We start from the raw sequence: 10,467 nt of genomic DNA on the forward strand, positions 1-10,467 counted from the left end.
TAAAATAGACAGCTTAAAGAAAAACAATCAACAATTCAGAAAACTCTGGAAACACTTTTAGATGTGCAAAATGCTTTGGAAAGTCTCGGCAATAGAACTGAACAAGCAGAAGAAAGAAATTCAGAGCTCAAAGACAAGGTCTTTGAATTAACCCAATCCAACAAAGACAAAGAAAAAAGAATAAGAAAATATGAACAAATCCTCCAAGAAGGCTGGGATTATGTTAAATGACCAAACCTAAGAATAATGAGTGTTCCTGGGCAAGAAGAGAATTCTAAAAGCTTGGAAAACATATTTGGGGGAATAATCGAGGAAAACCTCCCCAACCTAGCTAGAGACCTAGACATGCAAATACAAGAAGCACACAGAACACCTGGGAAATTCATCACAAAAAGATCTTTACCTAGGCACATTGTCATCGGGTTATCCAAAGTTAAGATGAAGGAAAAAAATCTTAAGAATCCAAAGTTAAGAAGAAGGAAAAAAATCTTACCTGGTGAAACAGAAGCACCAGGTAACCTATAAACGAAAACCTATCAGATTAACAGCAGATTTCTCAGCAGAAACCCTACAAGCCAGAAGGCATTGGGGCCCTATCTTCAGCCTCTTCAAACAAAACAATTATCAGCCAAGAATTTTGTATCCAGCAAAACTAAGCATCATATGTGAAGGAAAGAAACAGTCCTTTTTAGACAAAAAAAAAAAAAAAAAATGCTGAGAGAATTCACCATTACCAAGCCACCACTATAAGAACTGCTAAAAGGAGGTTAAATTGTGAAACAAATTCTGGAAACACATCAAAACAGAACCTCTTTAAAGCATAAATCACACAGGACCTCCAAAACAAAAATACAAGGTAAAAAGCAAAAGCAAAACAAAAAACAAAGTACACAGGCAACAATGAGCATAAAGAACACAACGATTACCTCACATTTCAATACTAACATTGAATGTACATCACCTAAATGCTCCACTTAAAAGATACAGAACTGCAGAAAGGATAAGAACTCACCAATCAACTATCCACTGTCTTCGGGAGACTTGCCTAACACATAAGGACTCACATAAAGTTAAAGGTGTGGGAAAAGGCATTTCATGCAAAAGGACACCAAAAGCGACCAGAGGTAGCTATTCTTATATCAAGTGAAACAAACTTTAAAGCAACAGTGGTTAAAAGAGACAAAGAAGGACATTATATAATGATAAAAGGCCTTGTCCAACAGGAAAATATCACAATCCTAAACATATATGCACCTAACACTGGAGCTCCAAATTTATAAAATAATTACTAATAGACCTAAGAAATGAGATAGACAGCAACACAATAATAGTGGAGGACTTCAATACTCCACTGACAGCACTAGACAGGTCATCAAGATAGGTCATCAAGATAGAAAAACAACAAATAAACAATGGATTAACTGTACTTTGGAACAAATGGACTTAACAGATACATACAGAAAATTTCTTCCAACAACCTCAAAATACACATTCTATTCAACAGCACATGGAGCTTTCTCCAAAATGGACCACATGATAGGCCATAAAATGAGTCTCAATAAATTTTAAAAAATTAAAATTATATCAAGCATACTCTCAGACCACAGTGCAATAAAACTGGAAATCAACTCCAAAGGGAACCTTCAAAACCATGCAAATACATGGAAATTAAATAACCTGCTCCTGAAAGAGCATTGGGTCAAAACCAAAATCAAGATGGAAATTTAAAAATTCTTCAAACTGAATGACAATAATGACACAACCTATCAAAACCTCTGGGATACAGCAAAGGCAGTGCTAAGGAGAAAGTTCATAGCCCTAAACACCTACATCAGAAAGTCTGAAAGAGCACAAACAGACAATTGAAGGTCACACCCCAAAGAACTAGAGAAACAAGAACAAACCAAACCCAAACCCAAACCCAGCAGAAGAAAGGAAATAACCAAGATCAGAGAAATAAATGAAATTGAAAAAAAAAAATACAAAGATAAATGAAACAAAAACCTGGTTCTTTGAAAAGATAAATAACATTGATAGACCATTAGCAAGATTAGCTAAGAAAAGAAGAGAGAAAATCCAAATAACTTCACTAAGAAACAAAACAGGAGGTATTAAAACTGACACCACTGAAATACAAAAAATCATTCAAGGCTACTATAAACACTTTTACGCACATAAACTAGAAAACCTAGAAGAGATGGCTAAATTCCTGGAAAAATACAACCCACCTAGCTTAAATCAGGAAGAATAAGATACCCTGAACAGACCAATAACAAGCAGCGAGATTGAAATAGCAATTTAAAAATTACCAACAAAAAAAGTCCAGGACCAGAAGGATTCACAGCAGAATTCTACCAGACATTCAAAGAATTGGGACCAATCCTTTCGACACTATTCCACAAGCTAGAGAAAGAAGGAACCCTTCCTAATTCATTCTATAAAGCCAGCATCATCCTAATATCAAAACGAGGAAAAGACACAACCAAAAAAGAAAACTACAGACCGACATCCTGGATGAACATAGATGCTCAAATCCTTAACAAAATACTAGCTAATCAAATCCAACAACATATTGTTATGGGCGGGTCTTTGTTCTTAGAGCTCCCAACATGGGGTGGGCCACTCCCAAGATGGCAGCAGACCTTTTGTTCTCTGACCTGGGGTTCTTAGCCTCACGGATTCCAAGGAATGGAACCTTGGGCCATGTGGTGAGTGTTATAGCTCTATTAGAAGCCGTGGGTCATGGAAGAGAACCGTGGAACCCAGCAACTAGTGGTCAGCTCGATTAGGATGAACCCTGGGCCCTTAGCCATACAGGAACAATGCCCAGCCCAACCAGGCTCAACGAGGAGCGGCAATAGGAGCCTCACTGGAGGTTCCTTGTACGTCGATTTTGCTGAGAGTTTTAATCATAAAGGGATGCTTGATTTTGTTGAATGCTTTTTCTGCATCTATTGAGATGATCATGTGATTTTTGTTTTTAATTCTGTTTATGTGATGTATCACATTTATTGACTTGCATATGTTAAATCATCCCTGCATCCTTGGTATGAAACCTACTTGATCATGGTGGATTATCTTTTTAATATTGAGATACAGGACTAGCTGGATTTCCTAGGTCAACTAAGAATTCCTAAGCCTAGCTAGGAAAGGTGACCGCACCCACCCTTAAACATGGGGCTTGTAACTCAGTTCACACCTGACCAATCAGTTAGTAAAAAGGGCTCACTAAAATACAAATTAGGCTAAAGCAGGAGGTAAAGAAATAGTCAAATCATATATTGCCTGAGAGCACAGGGGGAGGGACAATGATCAGGATATAAACCCAGGCATTCAAGCAGGGAGCAGCAACCCCCTTTGGGTCCCCTCCCACTGTATGGGAGCTCTGTTTTCACTCTATTAAATCTTGCAACTGCCCATTCTTCTGGTCCATGTTTGCTCCAGCTTGAGCTGAGCTATCGCTCGCCGTCCATCACTGCTGATCACCATCATTGCAGACCCACCGCTGACTTCTACCCCCCTGGATCCAGCAGGTTGTCCAGCAGCAGAGTAAACAGACAACCCACAGAGTGGGAGAAAATCTTCACAATCTATACATCTGACAAAGGACTAATATCCAGAATCTACAACGAACTCAAACAAATCAGTAAGAAAAAAAAACAAAGAAACCCATCAAAAAGTAGGCTAAGGACATGAATAGACAATTCTCAAAAGAAGACATAAAAATGGCCAATAATCATATGGAAAAATGCTCAGCATAACTAATGATCAGGGAAATGCGAATCAAAACCACAATGCAATACCATCTTACTCCTACAAGAATAGCCATAATCAAAATACCATAAAACAGTAGATGTAGGCATGGATGCAGTGAACAGGAACTCTTCTACACTGCTGGTGGGAATGCAAACTAGTACAGCAACTATGGGAAACAATGTGGAGATTTCTTAAAGAACTAAGAATTGAACTACCAGCAATTTGATCCAGCAATCCCACTACTGGGTATCTACCCACAGGAAAAGAAGTCATTATTTGAAAAAGACACTTGCACATGCATGTTTATAGTAGCACAATTCACAATTGCAAAATCATGGAACCAACCCAAATGCTCATCAATCAATGACTGGGTAAAGAAACTGTGATATATATATACAATGGAATACTATGCAGCCATAAAGAGGAATGAATTAACAGCATTTACAGTAACCTGGATGAGATTGGTGACTATTATTCTAAGTGAAGTAACCCAGGAAAGGAAAACCAAACATCGTATGTTCTCACTAATATGTGGGAGCTAAGCTATGAGGATGCAAAGGCATAAGAATGATACAATGGACTTTGGGGACTTCGGGGGGAAGAGTGGGAGAGGGGCAAGGGATAAAAAGACTACAAATATGGTGCAGTGTATACTGCTCAGGTGATTGTTGCACCAAAGTCTCACAAATCAACACTGAAGAAATTACTCATGTAACCAAATACCACCTGTACCCCAGTAACTTATGGAAAAAATAAATAAATATTACATGATAAGAAAAAAGCAGGAAAGCAGTTATGCCATTCAATCCACATTAATAACTGTCCTTCCTGATTGCTTTGGGGCCTTTTTTTTTTTTTAATCATGAACTCCCTCCTCTCCCATCAAATGGAAATGCCTCTTCACGGTTGAGCATGGTGCTGCCAAGCAGTATTTCTTCACCTGAACTGAAACTTCATAGGGTACCAGTAAAGACCACAACATATAGATGGTATGTTTTTGTAGATATGCTTTGATAGGGTTTGGCTGTGTCCCCACCCAAATCTTATCTTTAATTGTACTCCCATCATTCCCACGTGTTGTTGGAGGTATGCAGTGGGAGATAATTTGAATCATGGGGGCGGTTTCCTCCATACTGTTCTCATGGCAGTGAACACGTCTCACAAGATCTGATGGTTTTATCAGGGGTTTCTGCTTTTGCATCTTCCTCATTTTCTCTTGCTGCCACCATGTAAGAAGAGCCTTTCAGTTCCTGCCATGATTCTGAGGCCTCCCCAGCCATGTGGAACTGTAAATCCAATTAAACCTCTTTTTCTTCCCAGTCTCAGCTATATCTTTATCACCAGCATGAAAACAGATTAATACATACTTTATCTTTTCTTTTTCAAGCTGTATTGCTACAAAGGATTAAATAAAATACATTTTTTATCATTGAAGAAGCTTCACAGTAGAAAAATTTCACTCTGCCTTCAAAACCAAATAATAGTTTATCAACCATTTAAAATAAGAAAATTGAAACTCAGCAAAATTAAGTTACTTCCTCCTTAGTTTGGTAGCATCGATGTCCCTACCTGATTCCATATCATCTGACTTCTGATTTAGTGCTTTTCTTTAATATCTCCAGGAATCAAATAAAGCTCTCTCTCCAAGGAGGCATGTTGCTTTCACCAGTGCTCCTCAATCCTGATAGGCATTAAAATCACCTTATTAAGTATAAAGATTCCCTGGCCCCTACCCTTCCTCTGACTTTCTGACATAGTAGGTCTGAGAGTGTCATTGAGTGCAACAATGACAAGAAAATGGCAATGCAATGCTGTGTTTTTCTTGCATCGTTCCTGGATCTACAACCAGGAGTACTGACCATTGGGAGCCTGATTAAGTTGGCTCTGGAGTCCTTTTGGAATGACCCTGTAGCTTTCTCTATCTATATGACAAGGTGCTTCAAGTTTCCCTTATTCATTTCCTGCCTGTTTGCTGAAGCTACCACAGCTTAAGGCCTACAATTGCTGGCCTGTATGGTATGTGTCTCTGTGCCAAAAATATTTTCAGTTTACAGAAGTATTTCTTCTCTTGTTTAAGTAGTAAGTTGCTAGTTTTCCTTCTCTGAGTTTAGTGAAAGGAAATACAAGCTCCTCTGATCTACAGGGAAGGAGACATCAAATACTGAGATCCTGACAAAAAAAAAAAAAAAATTAGAAATCCCTCAGTGAAACCTGTCCAATCAGTCTTATAAATGACCAGGCTCAAGAATCAACTAAGCCAAATAAAGTGATTCTACCAAAAATTTTTTTAAAAACATAAAGATTTAAGAAATACTTTTAATCTTTGATGCATTAAATAGTAAAACTGAAAATCAACATTTCAACATTCTGACAACTCTATGTGTGTAACTTCTACAACTCAGACAAATGGAATAATTTCTGAAAAAAGCACAAACAAGCAACTAAAACTCACCCAAGTTAAAATAGATAACCTGAACTCTCATATAATTTCTAAAGCAACTGAAATGGAGTAAAAAAGTTGAGAATCTGAAAAACAAATCTGCACATCCAGATGGTTCCTCTTGACTGGTAAATCTTACTAAGCTTTTATTTTAAATAATACCAATTTTTTTTTTTTTTTTTTTTTTTTTTTTGAGACGGAGTCTCGCTCTGTAGCCCAGGCTGGAGTGCGGTGGCCGGATCTCAGCTCACTGCAAGCTCCGCCTCCCGAGTTTACGCCATTCTCCTGCCTCAGCCTCCCAAGTAGCTGGGACTACAGGCACCCGCCACCTCGCCCAGCTAGTTTTTTTGTATTTTTTAGTAGAGACGAGGTTTCACCGTGTTAGCCAGGATGGTCTCTATCTCCTGACCTCGTGATCCGCCCGTCTCGGCCCCCCAAAGTGCTGGGATTACAGGCTTGAGCCACCGCGCCCAGCCAATAATACCAATTCTTAATAATTTCTTTCAGAAAATATAAAAGGGAACATTTCTCAATTCATTATATGAGCACAGCATTATCCTGATAACAAAATTAAACAAAGACAGTACAAAAGAAAACTACAGACCATTATCCCTCATAAACATAGATGCAAAAATCCTCGACAAACTATTAACAAATCAAATACAGCAATATACAAAAATAATGCACATCAATCCAGTGGGATTCATTCTGCGGATGTAAAGCAGTTCAAAAATCAACTGGTGTAATTCACCACACTAAATGTCTAAAGAAGGGAAAAAATCACATGATTATATAAATAGATAAAGGAGAAGCTTGATAAAATATGACATTCATATGAAAATTCGGCAAATAGGAGAGGAAATGAAATTCTTCAAACTGATAAAGGGCATCTGCAAAAACTCTACAGCTAACATCATACTTGATAAAAGGCTGAATCTTTTGCCCCTCAGATCTAGGAACAATGCAAGAATGTTCACTCTCACCACTCCCATTCAACATTACACTGGAAGTGTTACTACAATGGAAGTGTTAGTACAATTTGGCAAGAAAAGGATATAAAAGGCATATAGATCAGAAAGCACCAAATAAAACTGTCCTTATTTGCAGGCAACATGATTGCCTATGTAGAAAATCCCAGGTAATCTACAATAAAACTCTTAGAACTAATAAATGAATTTAATGCAGTCAAAAGATACAAGGTCAGCACATAAAATCAACCTTCAACAGTTTCTGTACATAAGCAAAGAACAACTGGAAACCAAAGTTTTAAAAATGATACTATTTACAACACCTACAAAAAAAAAGGAAATAAATAGATATAAATCTAACAAAGCATAAACAGGATCTATATACTAAAAACTACTAAAATATACTACTACTAAAATATACTAAAAGACCAAGAGACTGTCAGGATGGATCACAATTCCTGTATCTGCTTAGATTCCATCACCCTGTAGTTCTTATAATGTTCCTTCTACTCACAGTAGAAAAGAAGTTTCAAGACCTTCTTTCTAGAATTAGCCTTAACAAAGACTAACTTTAATGTTCTCCCCTGTCTTATTATATAGATTTTCCCCCCAGTCTAACTCTAAAACAGAGTCTCACTCTGTCGACCAGGGTGAAGTATAGTGGCACAATCTCGGCTCACTGCAACCTCTGCCTCCCGGGTGCAAGCAACTCACCTGCCTCAGCCTCCTGAGTAGCTGGGATTACAGGCGCGTGCCATCACGCCAGGCTAATGTTTTGCATTTTTAGTAGAGACAGGGTTTCACCATGTTGGTCAGGCTGGTCTCGAACTCCTGACCTGATGATCCACCCGCCCGCCTTGGCCTCCCAAAGTGCTGGGATTACAGGCGTGAGCCACCATGCCCGGCCTATTAGCTAGTAATTTCAAGGACTCACTTACAGGGCCTTTTTCTACATTCAGGGCCTTTTCAACTCCTATTTCCCTTTCCAGAATCATTTTTGCAAGGCTGCTTCCTTATCATTCAATTCTGAATTCTAATGTCACATCCTCAAAAGAGCCTTCCTTATCATCCTATTTAAATTTGCAGCTATCTCCACCCATCATTTCTTCTTTCATAGCACGTGTCACCCTCTAAAATCATTTTTTATACTTACTTGTCTATTGCTTGCCTCTCCCTACCAGAATGTAAGGTTTAAGACACATGTTTTTCTCTACCTCATTCTTCTCAGTTGCCTCAGCATCTATGTATGCAATTCATATTTGGTAAATATGAGAAAAAGAAAAATAGCCCTTGGTGTCACCAACGGAACTGACACTTCAGTGTTGTTAGGAATTGGCTGTGGTGTTCCCCTGTTAAAACATAACAATCTCACAAAACACTAACATCATACTGAGAGGTGACAATGTGCTAGCAGCCCTCACTCTCAGCGCCTCCTTGGCCTCCGGCCTCAGAGTCCACTCTGGCAGCATTTGAGGAGCCCTTCAGCCTGCCACCACACCCTGGGAGCCCCTCTGTGGGCTGGCTAAGGCCTGAGCCTCCTCCCTCTGCTTGCCGGGAGGTGTGGAGGGAGGAAAGCGTGGGTGGGAAGCGGGGCTGCGCTCCTGCGGGCGCCCGCGTCGGGGCGGGCTCCGGCTCGGTGCCCAGCACACGGAGCAGCCGGCCAGCAAGGCAGGCCCAGGGCAGTGAGGGGCTTAGCACCAGGGCCAGCAGCTGCAGAGGTTGCCCCGGGTCCCCCAGCAGTGCCGGCCCGCCAGTGCTGCACTCAGATTCTGGCAGGGTTTAGCTGCCTCCCAGGGGGGCAGGGTTTGGGACCTGCAGCCTGCTATGTCTGAGCTCCCCTCCTGCTGTGGGCTCCCGCCTCCCCCAAGGGCACCGCCCCCTGCTCCATGGTGCCAAGTCCCATGGACAGCCCAAGGGCTGAGGAGTACAGGCTGGGCTCCAGACGGGCAGGCAGCTCTGCCTGCAGCCCTGTAAGTGAAGCCAGCTGGGCTCCTGAGCTGGATGGGGACGTGGAGAACTTTTATATCTAACCAGAGGATTGTATGCACACCAATCAGCACTCTGTGTCTAGCTCAGGGTTTGTAAATACACCAATCAGTACTCTGTGTCTAGCTCAAGGTTTGTGAATACACTCTGTATCTAGCTAACCTAGTGGGGACTTGGAGGACTACCACTCTGTGACTGTGTGGCTCAAGGATTGTAAACCCACCAACCAGCACTCTTTGTCTAGCTCAGGGTTCGTAAATACACCAATCAGTACTCTATGTCTAGCTCAAGGTTTGTAAATACACCAATTGGTACTCGGTATCTAGCTAACTCTGCATCTAGCTAACTAGCACTCTGTGACTCTGTGTCTAGCTCAAGGATTGTAAACCCACCGATCAGCACTCTGTCAAAACGGACCAATCAGCTCTCTGTAAAGTGGACCAATCAGCTCTCTTTAAAATGGACCAATCAGCAGGATGTGGGTGGGGCCAGATAAGGGAACAAAAGCAGGCTGCCCGGCCAGCAGTGGGAACTTGGGTTCCACATTGTGGAAACTTTGTTCTTTTGCTCTTTGCAAAAAATCTTGGTGCTGCTCACTCTGTGGGTCCATGCTGCCTCTATGAGCTATAACACTCACGGGGAAGGTCTGCAGCTTCACTCCTGACAGCGAGACCATGAACCCACCAGAAGAAAGAAGCTCCAGACATATCTGAACCTCTGAAGGAACAAACTCCAGACACACCATCTTTAAGAACTGTAACACTCACTGCGAGGGTCTGCGGCTTCATTCTTGAAGTTGGTGAGACCAAGAACCCACCAAATCCGGACACAATACCAGGTCATTCTGTGATCATAATGAAGTGAGACAACAAACAAGATCACGCTATTTTTGCCTAACCAGATTTTTAAAAAGGTCACTGTGCAAACTACAAAAATATCAAACTATCCTTCTCCCCCAACTAATATGATTGTTGCTTATTTACCGATTACAGCTTTAGCCTTGCACTTTTCCTGACTCCTAAAGGTAAGAGGTAGTATGATCCCCAATGGCGGGGGACCCCACAGCCAATGCGCACTGAGTCATACTCCACAGCCAATCCCAAGCCACATCAGGCTCGCCCCTGCCTGTACACAATAATTTCTCCATGCACCTACCTAATCATCTTCTGAAACTCCCTGTACCTAGTCGAAGAGTATATTCCTTTAATCAATGATTACTTTTGTTCCCTCCTTTAGAACTGAAAAACAATACGAATGCCTCTCCCACTCCCTCTAGCCTCTCATCCTCTTAAAATAGAAGAGGAAAAAAATCCAAAC

Source organism: Piliocolobus tephrosceles, chromosome 1 (genome assembly GCF_002776525.5).
Source record: "Piliocolobus tephrosceles isolate RC106 chromosome 1, ASM277652v3, whole genome shotgun sequence".
NCBI classification, from domain to species: Eukaryota; Metazoa; Chordata; class Mammalia; order Primates; family Cercopithecidae; genus Piliocolobus; species Piliocolobus tephrosceles.